This window comes from Halyomorpha halys, unplaced genomic scaffold (assembly GCF_000696795.3).
Source record: "Halyomorpha halys isolate HHAL.00 unplaced genomic scaffold, Hhal_1.1 Scaffold154.1, whole genome shotgun sequence".
Classification (NCBI taxonomy): Eukaryota; Metazoa; Arthropoda; class Insecta; order Hemiptera; family Pentatomidae; genus Halyomorpha; species Halyomorpha halys.
The window spans coordinates 581,842-598,566 of record NW_027112031.1 but is presented as its reverse complement, the minus strand read 5'-3'; the positions used below and the strand labels follow the sequence as shown (position 1 = coordinate 598,566).

Here is a 16,725-nt window from a genome sequence, read left to right as displayed (position 1 = left end):
TATATATATGTATATAATTAACAAAATTAAAATCAAACCTGTACAGCTACAAACCATGACTTTGTAAGGAACCACTGTTACTAGACCAACGGTTGTACAAGGAGATGATTTAGTCAAAATCATGGCCGATAGTAGAACCAAAAGATATATATTTCGTAGTAATGCTATTAAAGTTATCACTCCATAAACTATTATAAATAATCCAATGAAACATAAAATCATCATATCAATATGCACATATTTAAAAAGATGCTGAACAAGTGCAGAGTCGAGGTGATAAATAACTAACGTGGAATGAAAAATAGGACCAGTTCTGTGTCCTAGGCAAAAAATAATTGATTAATATGCCTGCATTTAAATGCGTTCAATGATCTGCCTCATTTCTCTTCCACTAACATGTCTTTGACATTCTAATTTATACACGTTCACCTAATAAAAAAATTCAGAATCCGCAAATGAAGATTCTCATAACTACATCTATCCTAACTGTATATTTTTAATCAACGTGAATAAATAATCATCTTCATCTATACTAACAATAATGAGAATAATTAAATTCAATTGTCTAAATATTCTACAATCAATTTACTTATGAGCTTCAAGAAACGGTGCAATATGATGCCTGTTACCGGTATTTTTAAACACTTGTTACCTTAAAATGTGGCAAGCATGAGATATAAAAGTGTAACATCGATGACCTAAAATGACACTTTATGTAAAAGCATCGCGAAAAAGGTGCCGTAATATCACAGGCACCTATCTCACACACGTAAATTCACTTTCGTAAAACCTTTTACGAACAAGCAGCTAAAAAGTAAATCATTACGCGATATCTGGGTCCAGGGGGTCTTAAAAAATATATTGATGTTGAAAACAAACACAAACACACACATATATATATTTAAGAGAAAATGTGTTCTCTTACTATGTACTTCATATATTGATAAGAGAAATTAAAAATTAATAAGAACCATTTTAACAATCATAATTCCTAATATTAGAACATCAAGTATTCAAATGACAGTTTATCTGAAATTATTTGTAACATATAATGGATATTGTTTTTAACAAATCCAAGGGACCAGGCATATTTGGTCATTATAACCGATTATAACATAATGTTTTATTACAAAGTGAAATAAGAATTTATAAAAATCAATTATTGCAACTAAACACGAATAAACTGCTTTATTTGACAATCAGCATTTCTTTTTTTATTTAAGGCAATCCATAGCGAAGGTGATGTTTGCCTGGTTATCTGTAAGTGACCAACCTATTCTAACCATGGAGGGGGGTCAAGTTTATCATTTTGTGGGACCACCACTTAATGAAAAAGTCAACGTCCCAGGCCGGGTTCGAACCGGCACCGCCCCCAGACCTCAGAATGATAGACATAGGCCTAACCAATTGAGCTACGGACGGCCCGACAATCAGTATTTATAACCATGGTTGCAGAATACGTTAAAATAATAATAATTAAGGCTAAGTGAGCCAGAAAGTACAATGCTGATACTGCCTGTAGTTCTCTGCATCTGTCCAGTGACACCCCTCAAAACTCAAATCAGACTATACGCAATCTCCCCATCTACGTTACGGTCTACCCTTCGGACGTTTAATCGTCGGAGTTTATTAACATTTTAGATATCCATTCGTTACGTCAAACAACGTTACACGTCCATATTTTTCGCCGCAATGCTATAAACTGTATTATATTTACCTCGTGCAGTTCCCACAATTCACCCTTCGAAATTCTTCGATCCGAAAATTATATTTTCAAAAACTTTAAGGCATCATTCTTGCCTTAGTGTAAGAGGCCACGTTTCACATTCATAAAGAACCGTGGGAAGTTATGAATAGTTATGTAAATTCAAAGTTTTAAGTTTTTGGACTGAAGGCGCGAGCTAAGCAATTTCGATATTGGAAAATAACAAGCATTTCCCGCCTTTGACCTCGCTTTTATTTCCTCTTCAAATTTGTTTTTTCAAGTTACCGTGGAACCTACATACTTGAACCTAGCAGAATATGTTAACAAAAATAAGTTGCTATGGCTCTGAAAATCACGGGTCCGAAAATATTCACTAAAAATTCACAACCGATATGTCGTTATATCCGAGGTCGTTATAAACTATACACAGTGTATATTCACTGCAGCGGTAGGATAGCTAATCCTTTCCACATAAATGTTGAGTATCTGTGGTTATAACACAATAGAGGATTATATCAAAAAAAGATTCATGAAGTTCCACTCCCAGTTACCTACAGTTAAATGAGCAGTGACCTATAACTTGGGAAACCCAACCACCACCCGAAGACTGAAGCCCAGGCTGCGGCATGACAGTTATAAATTTTATATTTATCAGTTCTGTTATTGTGACTCTATAATTTTATTTTATCTTAATTTATTTTTTGTCTCTCCATCTTTTACTCAAATTAACTATCATTTTTTCATTTTCCATTAGAAGTTAATTATTTATTTTAATAAATGTCATTGTTTTTGTTATTAACTTTATTTTTATCTTCTATTAAGAATTATTATTTTATCTTAATTTTTTGTTATATTTATAAAATTGAATATGGTTAGGCTAATATTTAATTACTCATTCTGTTCACTTTAAATGTAATAATAAAATCATTATTATTTTAGAAATGAATTAATTCTCTTTACTTGTACTTTTTCATGTTTTATTTATTTTACAAGTGATAAATAATTCAAGGAAAAGCATTTTACCCGTCCATAATTATATTATTCCATATGCAATATAAATCCTTTATAAACACTGGATAGCAAATAAATTGGTTGGGTGAATATACAGGTAAAATTAATGAGCGATTCCATTTGGAAATGACCAATTATGCCTAATAAAAAGTAATACAATCAGTCATTTCAACAGCTATAATAATTTCCTCATCTGAATATTTTAGACTTTGAAAACTTGCGGAAGCATACTTATTTTTTCAATTTCTGGACTAATATATCGATTTCCAGAGGGTAGATTACAATAGTTAATAACATGTGAAATAAAAAAATAAATTTATTCTGGTGTTGATAAAATTTGAAGACCTAATTTGAAAAAAAAAATAAATTATGAATATTATTGATATATAAGCCTCTGATGTGCTTAAGATAGATGTGCAAAATATTTATATAAATAAATATAATAAATTCATTTTCAAATAACATTGCATATATCTGATGTTATAAGTATTAAAAAATAGTTTTACTAAATTTACAATTTATTTTTTAAACACTGGCTGAAAAGGAAACACCTCTATTTCTATTTCCGATTGTGTTATAAATTTTAATTAAGTAACTAGATTTCAAAATTTCAAAAAGATAGTGTGTGGTTAGCAAATGAGAGTTGAAGATGGGTAAACGCGAAACGTAGAACAAACATAGAACATTGATAATATTCTAAAGGGAGTTTATTTTTTACCTCGATATCGTAATAAAAAGAACAAACAACTTCCTAGGAAATAAAATCCAGAATAAGGTACTGTTTCCATATGTAATGTTCCGGGGTCCACCCAGCTTCTATAAAAGTCGGTACCCTTAATTGGGGAAAATCTGGCGGTTGGGCGTGATCATGAACAAATCACTACCTTGCACAATTGTTCAAGAAACATAACTTCCTTAAAAGCACTGAACCCACGACGGAAGAAATCCGTAGGAGGGTTTTGAACAATTAAAGGTCTCAAATATATATTGTTTTCCATATTCTACAAAATATCACCGGTCCACTGTCATATAAAAGAATGAAGCCGGAAAGAAATTGAGCAATTAGTTCAGGATTGACAACTTTTTAATAACTTGAAAGTTAAAATTTTTATTGCGTAATATACAGGTATTAATGCCACATTGTAGTGTTATTTTGACAAGTTACATGTCACGGAACATTGGATTGGAAGGGATTGTTTTATATTCGAGTATTTTACCGCCTCTTTCAGTCTAAGTCTCCAGAGGACTTTAAGAGCGGTCTTGCATAGATAATCTAGTTGACTATTAGATAACGAAAAGTACTACTCTGTCAACTGTCTGTTGAGTTTTCTATTAGCAAATATATTTTCTCTTGGACACTAAAATTTCCTTTTATTTAAGCTAATCATTAACGTTTCAAGAGAAAGCTTAAATAGGCAATATCCGCAGTTAAGGTTTTGCCAATTAAAAATAATGAATGGCGTAGCACGGAGATTGAGAAATTAATAATACTTGAGAAAAAAACTGATAATTTGGTTATCGCCATTTATATTCAATTAAGTATTAAATAATATACTTTGTAGGATTGGATCTGATTACCAAATTTTAAACTTTAATTAAAGACAAATACCAGAATCTACAGCTTCTTTCTAAACTCTCCTTGAAAGTAAAAAGTTTTTCAACGCTCTTAGTGACAAAATCGATCAAATCAATAAATAAAGAACACATAAATACCTGCGGGTTTCTTGAGATAAGATAACCAGACGATCTGAAACAAAAAAAGTCATATATAAGAGATTTCCAACAAAAATTTAAAATATTGTGTTTACAGGAATATACACAATATTTCACGTTAAAAGTCCATAGAACGCATATTATTAATACTGTACTAGTAGTTACTTACTCAATATATCATAATTTATTTCAAAAATGAAACTTTGTTGGCAGTCATGTTTATGTTTTAGGAGTGGAATAGGCGGTGGGTAGCAAGCCAGAAGGGCGCTACTTTGAGAAAATTCTTCCCTACCGTCCTTTCTAGATTGAAGGCTAAATGGGCTTAACCGCCCAACATCGGCGAGCCATCAGAAGATGAGGAAGCTGACCCAGACTGAGACCAGGAGGGCTGGACCACCCTGGTAACTGCAGGAGGCACCGATACGGATGCAGTGGACAAGGTGCAGCTCCATCAGTAAGGCGCTAAACCTAGCGCTGGACTGCACCACAGTAAATAAAAAAAAAAATGAATACTTAATAAAAGAAAAAAAAATCTGTGATCTTTGGGAGCAGTGGCATGCACAAACCCCAGCGCACTACCACACTGCTCCCGCACCCCGTATGCCAGAAATGGCTAGCAAATCACTAACTAAACACAATTCACGCCCTCCATTCAATATTTCCTGAAAAATATAGACAAATATAATCGATCAATGCCACATAAAAAAAAAAAATATTTTAACTTATTCTTACATAAAGGAAAACAAAATTAAAACTAAAATATTGTGATTTATGTGAAATTGATATTAAAAAGCTATTAGATAGAATCGGAAGATTCCTAAAACAAACTCATAAGTCTCTTAAAGACCAGTAAATAATTAACCAGTCAATGTTTTTCCCAAGTCAGGATTTACTAGGACAAGAAATTAATAATAAATAAATAGCAAAGACACCTTCAACTCTTCTTTAAAGAACTTTAAAATAATTCAAACCCAGTTTCACTTGAAAACGAATAGGAACAAAAAAGACTGAGAGGTTCATAATAAAAATAATGTATAATATAACATTAAAAGAATGAAACTCTGGTGCAGTACGCACATAATACAATTATCATTTACCTCTCTTCTTTGGGTTGAAATCGTTGCTCTTTTCAAATTCGACATCTTCTTTACTACTTTTGATGGCACAACTTACTCTTACTATAATCCTAATTATCGGTCAGGAAAAAAAAATAAACAAAATGGTTAAGTGTTTCTATGGTTTTTATGACAACAGTCGAAAATTAATGGCTACCTTAATAACAGTGGAAAAAACAAGATATTAATTTTCACCTTAAGTTATTGTTTGATTCTTCTATATTTTTCAACTTTTTAATACAGCGAACAATGAAGGATGGTTAATTATGTCAAATAATCCAAATTAATGGTAATTATGAAGAAAATTGTGGAGGGTGTGGTCAAAAGGAAACAACAACCTTTTGACCACACTCCCCACCATCTTCTTCATAATTTGAAAAATATGGCCAATCATTTATAATATATATATAATATGATCCAAATTAATGATACTTTAAAGAAAGGTTTTTTGAAACTTAGGAATTTAAACCCGGACAGATTATTTCAATGAGGATTAAACCTATATAATATAAAATACCACTTAATTTTACAAAGATATGACGATTTGATTTTGAACAGTTGAACTTTAGGGAACAGGTAAACCGTAGAACATCTAAATCCAAAATCCTTGGAACAAAGTCAATGTACCCTATTATGTTTCCAACAGAACACAAAACCATGACCTTCATATCCCTTTTATCCTCATACCAACCAAATTCACAAAACTCCATATAAACCTATCTTATTATCCTAATTCTTTGATTCAATCCTTATCTAGTTCCACCCATCCCTACAATGTACCTAGAAGGTTTAAATGGCGGTGGCCAAAAGACATTGCAATGATCAGAATTGAATGTTTGCGGCTTTAGTGAACTTGGTTGGAGCCTGGCTCATTATAGTACAAGAGCCCAAGAGGAGAAAAAAGACAGTTACCTCAACCCAATTTTTGATTACTTTGATGAAAACTATGTATAATTAATAGTCAAAATTGATAAGTCTACCAAGTATAAGTAGGGGGAATAAAAAATGGCGGCTGTTTCAAAGCGATAAAAAAAACTAATTTTTCATTCGGAGCTCTATATCTTAAAAAGTAGGAACAACACAAGACAACCTAAGAAAACGTCATTTAAAGAAGGGTAAATTTGCTAAAATATGAGCCCGAATAGAGTTATTTACTTTGTTAACTATTTTTCGAGATATAGCTTTTTAAAAAGCAACGTTTCAGAAAAATGTTGTATGGGACGTACTGAAAGATCAGTAGTTAGTGAATTTATTTTGAAAAAATTATACATCAAAAACCATTTGACGTACAGATGTCTATTAGCACTCAAATTAAAGCTAGTTTAATGAGCTATAAAGTAGTCTATGATGTTTATCTTCGTAGGAGTAATAGTTTATATGAAATTTGTTAAAATAAATTGATTTATAGTTGTTTGGACAAATTTTCATTTGCCAGATTTATATTCATATGTGAATATCATAAAAACTACTACTCCTACGAAGATAAGTGTCATAAACTACTTTATAGTAAGTTAAATTTTGAGTGTTGGCAGACATATGAACGTCTTATGGATGTGAGAGGAGCAGAATATTTCATAAAACCGTTGATTCGAAATTGAGATATCACATCCATTTTCAATTAATATGAAAATATCAGTTGAAAATGGACGTGATGGATTATTAAACATATTAAAAAATATGAATAAATAAAATTCAAGCGAACGAAATCAGTTGCTGCACGTAAATCCGGTCTTTAGGTGATGGTAGAGAGAAGAAAATTAAAAAACAACTATAAGTGGTTCAGTATAAACCCCTTTTAGAATTTTTCCAAGAACGCATCAAATGAAACCCTATGAACCAGTAGGAACAGAGACCACATTACAGTGACAGTATTCCAATCCAATTTACATAATACCAACGAACGCGCCTCAAACCAGGAGGTCTTCGACATTGTCTGAAGGTAAACGGCCCATGAAGATAAAACTGAAGACTGGGACATTAAAATGGTAAGCTATTCCGGCTGCTTCGGGGAGAAGTGGTGGCATTCCAAGACAACGAACCACACATTAAGCCTGTTCCCAAGGTCTTCGATCCTTTCGAAAAATTTTTTTAATCCCAGATTAAGTGAGGTAGTGACCGTAAAATATTTTAGAAGTCCCTGCGTTCGTTGGCTTGGGGATAGCCACCAAAGGTTTATACCATCACTAATTGTTACCGGAAACATTTATTGAAGCAACACCGCGTTCAAGAGGTACTTATGTTCAGACATAATAAGTTAATAAAAAAAAATTGAAACAAAAAAATCAAAATGTATTCCTGTAGAAAAAATTCCTGCTTCAGGATTTAGGAAAATAAAGTACAGGAGCAGCTGTTTTCATAGCATTCGCAAAAATAAATTCACAAAGCATTGATTTGTCAGGGTTTGGAAAAAATATTGCGTTTTGAAAAACTGTATTTCGAGTACTTCTGAACGTAAAGAGAACTCATTTTTAGAAAATTTACTCTACTTTAAATAATCCACTATGTAGTTTTAATAGTTAAGGATGTGGAATAAAAAATGAACAAACGTTTCCCGAATTAAATAAACTTTAGGGTGCGTACAGCTTAAACATTTCAATATTTAATATTTATTGACATTTACTGTACCCCTTGCATAGTATAAGTAAAAACTGAACCATCTTCGAACAGAAAATAATGCGTGCTTTCTGTTGTTTTTTTAAAAATTAGTAATGATTTTTTTAAGCTTCTTGAGCCACTATTTTTTATTCCCCCCTTACCATGGTTCGAAGAGTCAACAATTTTAGAGATTAAAAAACTTTATTAAAAATGTTGTGCTTCCCAACGGCATTGGGTTATCTCGTATACAATATACATAACATTAGAAAAAACAATTTCTTTTGAAACTTATACATAGATAGTCATTGTATAAAAATTTAAATTATATGCAAGTGATACATGATTTTTTTTAATTGTTTTTTTGTTGTTCTTCTCTTAACTATTTATGGTTTTCATTAATGTGATAAAAAATTAGAATTAAATAACGTTCTTTTTCTCTTTCTCTCTTGGAGGAATTGTTTAGGACACTGTTGAACACAAGTTTTAAACAATTCAATTTTCATTGACTAAATTCCATAACCCAGCTTCTTCCCTTAATACAACAATTATTTTATAATTTTTCACTTATTATTGAATATATATTCTTTAGTTCTTTACCCTTTATATTATAGTATTTTACCTCATAAATCTTATTATTATTTTTTTTATCAGATAAATATTGTATTAATGAGGAGTTGATAGTTGACTGTGGATTATATATGAGAAAATGACTACAAATCAGTAAAAACATATTTATCAATGCCAACGTTTCGGCCAGTATTTCAGGCCTTCATCAGGGCTTAGGACAAGAACAAGATTACAATCATAATGATTAAATGGAATTACAGAAAAATAAAAAAATAACATATAATACAGGTATATAAGTAGTATTAAAGAAAATGCATAGTTTAATATTCTAAGAATATTTAATCTGTATATAATAACATACAGGTAAAATATTAATATTAAAATTAAGAATGAAAAAATATATAGATATGAAAATCAACGAAATAAATACATGTACAAAATTAGAAATTATTTAAAATTGATGTAATAAAAAAAATATATAAAGAAACACATATATATGATTAATTAAATATATAAGTAGAATAAAAAAATTAAAAAAGTAGATACAAAGTAAGGTAAGAGTAGTAAATAATATAAATAACAGTAATTAGATGCGGTGAAGATAACTGATAAAGTGGATGAGTTAAAAAAAAAGAATGAGGAAAGAATAAAAAAAGATAGTAAGTTCCTTCTCGTCATATTCAGGTATATATAATTATATATATATTTTAAGTGGATAAGATGGTCGGGGGGGTGATAAAACTGAATTGAAGTTTAGTCAGTATCTTTGCCACAAGTTCTCTGATGAAGAACTGAAACTCAGGTCGAAACTTCGGCATTAATAAATAATTTTTTGTTTATTTGTGTTTTTTTCTGACCGCACTTCCCGACCATCTTTCCACTTATTAATCTACGGTCAACTATCTACACCTCATTATATCTATATTTATCTAAATCAACTATTATATAATATCCGTTAAAACCAGCATAATCTGGGTTAAGTTTAAGAGCGTCTAGGAGAATTACTCTGTGGTTAACAAATTTATTTGGGGGAAATAGTAGCACGGCGATAGGCCTGTAAATTTCCGGACAATAACCAAATCATTAAAATGATAATCAGACTTGATCCGAGATAGATAAAAGAAACAACATTAAATTAGTGGAAATGTATTTATTGGGAAACTGAGGAGTATATCTAAATATTTTGAGAAACAGAGAACAGTAATTTCAATAATGTATAAGGCAATATCGACTATATAGTTTTTCGAAATTTAATTTGTGATTTGTTTACATATAAAATAATAAAAGGTATAAAATTCAAACATTATTAAAATAAATATTTCAAATGTTTTTGTATCGCTGCATATTTATTTCCTGAAGTGTTGGCATTTATTCATATATTAATCCTGACACAGGATCTTGATAAATCATTCAATGTGTTGTTTACCCTAATTCACCCTAAGCAATAACTTAAAAAAAAAATCATTTATTCATTTAATTTTTTTCTAACCATAAAATGTGGAATAGTTTTGTAAAACATATTAGAAACCTAAAACATACAGAATGTATAAATAACTGATTTGAGCTTCAAATGAAAATCAATACTTTTTGATCTAAATTTTTTTTTTATTCAAATCCTCAAGCAATATTGGTCATATGAACATTCCATTTTACCTTCAGATAATGGAAACAAAAAAACACACTACTGGAAAGTAACAAATTATTAACATACCATCCAATACCTTAGGGATTGTGAATGAAATGTAGGACAACCGTTTAGGAGAGTGTCAATAAACCTCTGATACGTCTCTAACCAACGACGGACAACCGTAATCCACGGATCTAGGCCGATTTCCACTGCCATTGAAGAAGGAACCATTTCAGGCCTACACTGTAGCTATTGCAGAAACCAATTTATTACAGCAATGTGACATTGGGAACATCTTCAGGCTTTATTTACAATCATAGACCTTCGCAAAAAAAGAAATGATCCAAATATTAACATGATCTGGGAAACTGTTAAAAAATTAATCGTTGGGCATCCTAGGATTGCTATGATATCCACTCATAGCCAAAGAAGTATTGACAACAATCAGTTAGTAACAATTATTTTACTCTTATTTATATAATTTTATTTTGTTTATATAATTTTATTTTATTTAATTAAAATTAAAATTATATAAAAATTTCATAAGATTTCAACTTCATAAAACTAGTTCAACTACAATAGAAGGTCTATAAATAAATGCAGATATATTCATTTTTTTTTCAAAACCTAGATAATAAAAAATTGGCCGACCATAGGCACCAAAGTGTTAGAAGACCGATCACAAGAGTAACAAAAAAGTTCACATGGACCATGGATTCTCTACAGAAAAGGATATACTAGATATTTTATTTTTAACCTCGTGTTTATTAAACAAGGCCTCTTTTTATTTGGAAATTACTTCCAATTGCAACGTCCTAAAATAGGTAGGTAGAGGTAAAATCCTATTTAATAAACATGCTTTGAATTAACTTAATTTGCTGTAAGAAACCTCACGGATGGAGCTATAGCGAAAACTATTGTTTATTGTTTAAAATTGCACTTTAATGTTAAATGTTTTCCTCTAGCAGGTAGACTAATGAACCCTCTCCTAAAAAAACTCCTAATTTTAATAAGCTTTAATGTCGTATAAATTGATTCGAAGTTTTTGGACTGGTCTAAATTAGGCTACTGATTTACCAAAAAATTAACTAATTACTACTAAAATTAGAATAAGGTATTTTTGGAATAATTAAATTTATTATTTCTTTAGTTAACAATAAAAAAGTTCATATGGGCTGTGGTCCGTTTCCACACATAAACGTAGGTAATTCAAAATCTCTAATCCCATATCACAGCCCTCGAAGAATGGTGTCGTAATTGGAGGATTAAGATAAATTCCAACAAATCACCTTTACCCTTCGTCGTAAACCTACTGACTGCCCTACAGTTTCATTTAATGATGTTACTCTTACCCCTGTCGAACAGATCCGCTACCTTGGACTACATTTGGACAAACGATTAACCTGGAATCCTCACACAAGACTGAAAAGACAGGAAACTGCACGTCGATTCCGACTATTACATTTACTAGACAAACGGTCTAAAATTCCAACACATTACAAAAGACTGATCTACATGACTGTAATAAGGCCAATATGGACATATGGAGTTGAGCTTTGGGGCTCCACTAAACCTTCGAATTCCTCTCGTATTCAATCCTTACAATCCAAAATCCTTCGTAAAGGATTTCTGAATGCTCCTTACTTTGTCACAAATAAAATCATACATAAAGACCTTAATGTTTCCTCTGTAACCGATTTAGCCCGAACCAGATATCACTCCTTCCATTATAAACTCTCTAATCTTGCATCCTCTTCCATTCCTGACAATCCTCCGAGGTCCCTGAAAAGAAGATGGCCACGAGACCAGCTAATGTAAAATGTCATTAGAGTGCTACCAATGGGTAGTTTCTCTACACGCCTGTAACACTCCAATTTAACTTAGATCAGATTTACTAAATGTATTATAATGTACAGTTGTAAATAGCAATAAATAAATATTAAAAAAAAAAAGTAGGTAATTCATGTTTCGCGTTTTTTCTACGCATCACCATTATTGTTGGGTAGAAAGCGATACCTCAAAATAGACTAGACATAATTTCCTTCAAAGCCAATAATAAATTTTTTTTTGGAAGAAGATAGTTGACCGTATGAAGTAGATTGTAAGAAGATAGTCACGGTCAATAAAGGTATCAAAATAGTAAAATAAAATTATTTATTGTTAACAAAGGTCTCATCACCCCACTTTGCAGTGCTTCGTCAAGGCTGTTTGATTGAAGAAGAAATGACGAATGATCATTAACATACCATCTTCCCGCAATAAATTTTCTTTATTAAAATCATTTGAAGGGTGCTGTCAAGCAGCTATATAATTTAAAGGTTTTTTTATAACATCGTAAATTGAAAACTCCCTTCAAATAGTTTTAACAATAATGAATACTTCTACTACTAAGTTAACTATGCACCGATTTTTAATTGCCTATGTTTAATAGTTATCTAAGTGCCACTTCCAATTAAAAAAAACAAAAATACGCGAATTGCTTGAAAAAACACAAAATCTGAATTCCCTATTTTTCTGTGTTTAATTGGACCTAAGTTCAAATGAAAAATGTTTTATTTGCGTTTAAAGTCTATCACTTTTATACTACCTCTTCAAAAACAAATTTAAGTATACTAAATTTGTATACAACCCTCATACCAGCCCTAAAAGACAAAAACCTAACCGGTGATTTGGTCAGTTACATGTATATAAACTATTAAACAAACACAGGGACGTGACGGCCGTGCGGATTGGGACGTAGGTCCGGAACATTGCGGGTTCGATTCCCACCTGGGGCAGTCAATATTTCTTTTTCGGCGGTCCCAAAAATAAATCTTGACACTCCCACTTTGGTTAGTACGCGGCGGCAACTCATGTAGCTGCCAGGGGTTGGCAAAGAGGACTACTAGGCCCACTTGCCGGACTAGTTCCACCCACCAAAATTAAACAGACGCTCTCACCTTTGAATTGAAAACAAATTACTGATCTATAACCCCATACTTCAACCTATCTGGACCTACGGACATGAACTGTGGGAAACAGCTACACCGTCGAATATCAAACGTATTCAATCCATTCAGTCTTGATCTCATATTAACCAAACCTCACTCATCATCATAAACCTCTGACACAATACCATCTTCCCGCAATAAATTTTCTTTATTAAAATCATTTGAAGGGTGCTGTCAAGCAGCTATATAATTTAAAGGTTTTTTTATAACATCGTAAATTGAAAACTCCCTTCAAATAGTTTTAACAATAATGAATACTTCTACTACTAAGTTAACTATGCACCGATTTTTAATTGCCTATGTTTAATAGTTATCTAAGTGCCACTACCAATTAAAAAAAACAAAAATACGCGAATTGCTTGAAAAAACACAAAATCTGAATTCCCTATTTTTCTGTGTTTAATTGGACCTAAGTTCAAATGAAAAATGTTTTATTTGCGTTTAAAGTCTATCACTTTTATACTACCTCTTCAAAAACAAATTTAAGTATACTAAATTTGTATACAACCCTCATACCAGCCCTAAAAGACAAAAACCTAACCGGTGATTTGGTCAGTTACATGTATATAAACTATTAAACAAACACAGGGACGTGACGGCCGTGCGGATTGGGACGTAGGTCCGGAACATTGCGGGTTCGATTCCCACCTGGGGCAGTCAATATTTCTTTTTCGGCGGTCCCAAAAATAAATCTTGACACTCCCACTTTGGTTAGTACGCGGCGGCAACTCATGTAGCTTCCAGGGGTTGGCAAAGAGGACTACTAGGCCCACTTGCCGAACTAGTTCCACCCACCAAAATTAAACAGACGCTCTCACCTTTGAATTGAAAACAAATTACTGATCTATAACCCCATACTTCAACCTATCTGGACCTACGGACATGAACTGTGGGAAACAGCTACACCGTCGAATATCAAACGTATTCAATCCATTCAGTCTTGATCTCATATTAACCAAACCTCACTCATCATCATAATCCTCTGACACAATCCCTATCCGGCTCAAACCATCCTTACAATTCCCCCCCCCCCCCAAAGGCTGAAAAGGCAGTGACCCCGAAACCTTTTATAAATATCCCATTGGAGTTCCAGCAATGGCCAGCCTCTGCTTTCAAGTCCTGAGCGTCTGTGGCTCTAGGGCCATCGCTCAGTCTCCAATGGCTTTGGGATTTAGGGGCTAGGGTTTAGTTCGGGACTGAGTGTAACTATCGTTGTTAGGTATGATAGTGTTCCAGATTATTTGTTTTGTTCTTAATTTTATTGATTTATTTTAATTTTCCGTACACCGTAAACGTAAGTACTTATTTATTTTTCTATCTATAAATAGTGTGATTGGATATGCACAGCTTCTCATTGCCCTTAAGTGAGGCATATTGTATTATTACCTCAGTAAAATATTATTAAAACAAAAATTCTTTATTAAAAATCCTAATCATCCACCATACATTTTGGTGAATCGGGAACCAAATTTAGACTAATCCCAAAAAAAACATGACTTCATTTATTAAACAATTAAAGCTCATTAAATTTAGCATTTTTTCTACAGAAAAACTCAGTTTTATATAAATAGAGTTTTCTTTAGTAACTAGGGGCTGAGAAAAACATTAATTATTATTGAATAATTTTTGAATCATTGCTTCCCAGTCAGCAAAAAACGTGACGTACGTAAAAAAAAAAAAAAAAAAGAAGAAAAATATCGATTTTTTCCTTTTCTGTTAAGAATAGGACCATGGTCCATTTTGAGTTCTACTACCACCTCGTTGATGTGTTTTCTTAATCCTGATATACACTGTATATATATCGAGCAAACATTCATAAAATTAATACGGCGATATACAATCCTGTACATAACTGCATTAATTTTATATATTAACGGTTTGTAAATAAGATAAAGAAATAACATAAGAGGCTAAAAAAAATACTTATGATTATATATTATATTATACATATATATATTATGTATATATATAAAGCTAAGAAAATGACATTTCTCCAATATTACCCCATGTATTTTTCAAATACATTTTAGTGGTAAAATATCTCCAATTAAATAGGCAGTACCTACATACCGATATTAATACAACTTTGTATATACATATTTCGAATTATTGTTCAACATTCGCTGGAAAAAAATACATGACATGTATGTCCACACATACTGATTTCCTTACTTCTTTGGAAGAATATTATAAAAAATGTTTGCAGTAATTATATTTTAGTATCTTCGCTAATTTCGGTCCAGTTAAGTTTTTTTTTTAATTTAGCTTTGCAGACAATTTAATTATCTTTCGAATGATAATTAATGAATAATGATATCTGAAATATCTGGTGAGGTACAGTTCCCAAGTTATTTGGAAAGTAAAAACAAATTAGATGGTTTTCCTTAAAAATATTTTCATAAAAAACACTTATAAAAAATAATGGTGAAACGTTTACCATAACTAAACGTACATTGTAGCCATTTATTACAAAATAGACATGGACTGAAAAGAAATTTTGCTTTATCTTTACTGGACTTTTTTGTCATTTTTATTTTTATTTAATAATATAGGCTAGTGAAAATACAAAAAAATATATCTATAAAATAATAGTAATTCTCTGACATAAAAGTTGAATATATTCTTCTTAATGATGTGATACATGACAAGATATTTTATTTCACTTGTTTATCATTAATTTTAATTTTTTTTTTAAATACGGTGAATTTATATAAGAGATCTCTTACAGATATGTCCTCAAGAAAGATATGTGTTGCATGAAATTACTCACGGAAAGTTAAATAATTTTACACTGAGTTCTTGTACAAAACTGACAACAGAAAATGATGGTAGGTTCTAAATAGAAAATTAACAACATAAAATATAGTATAATAGTTCCAAAAACAAAGAAGTTTCACGTGTAATTGATAGTAATTACATTATGCCCGGCGAAATGTGAAAATTTCATTCTTCGTTTATTCGTGAAGAAATAACAGAGAGGGGTTATGTAAATGTAAAGTACGATAGAGGATGATATGTAATTAATGTAGTTTACAACAGGTTGAAATCAACTAGTTCCGCTAGTTAGAGCAACAGGCCAGTAGGACTCATCAGAGCTCACCGTTTTCGCGCAATGTTGATTCCAAATGGATACTGCCTAGTTACACAGTCCATGAAGCACATAATGAGATACCTTGGAGATCATTATAAATGTTTGAGTAAGATAAGCATGTAGTCGCTAGTTATTGCTTGATTACTTTTTATTTGATTACAACAATACCATAATAACTCTTTTTATCTTCTGCATTCTACTTTAGTTTCATTATTTAATATTTTTATATATATATATATTTGGTTAGTACGCGGCGGCAACTCATGTAGCTGCCAGGGGTTGGCAAAGAGGACTACTAGGCCCACTTGCCG

General features: G+C 31.6%; 1 protein-coding gene across 1 annotated transcript in view; it reads right to left on the bottom strand.

Moving 5' to 3' along the window:
• Nucleotides 1-16,725, bottom strand: part of LOC106678682 (protein prickle) — a 430,151-nt gene that overhangs the window by 325,149 nt on the left and 88,277 nt on the right. The window contains exon 3 of the mRNA XM_014417379.3: nucleotides 4,430-4,463. The gene's annotated coding sequence lies outside the window, so the exon portion shown is untranslated. The remainder of the gene's footprint in view (nucleotides 1-4,429; nucleotides 4,464-16,725) is intronic.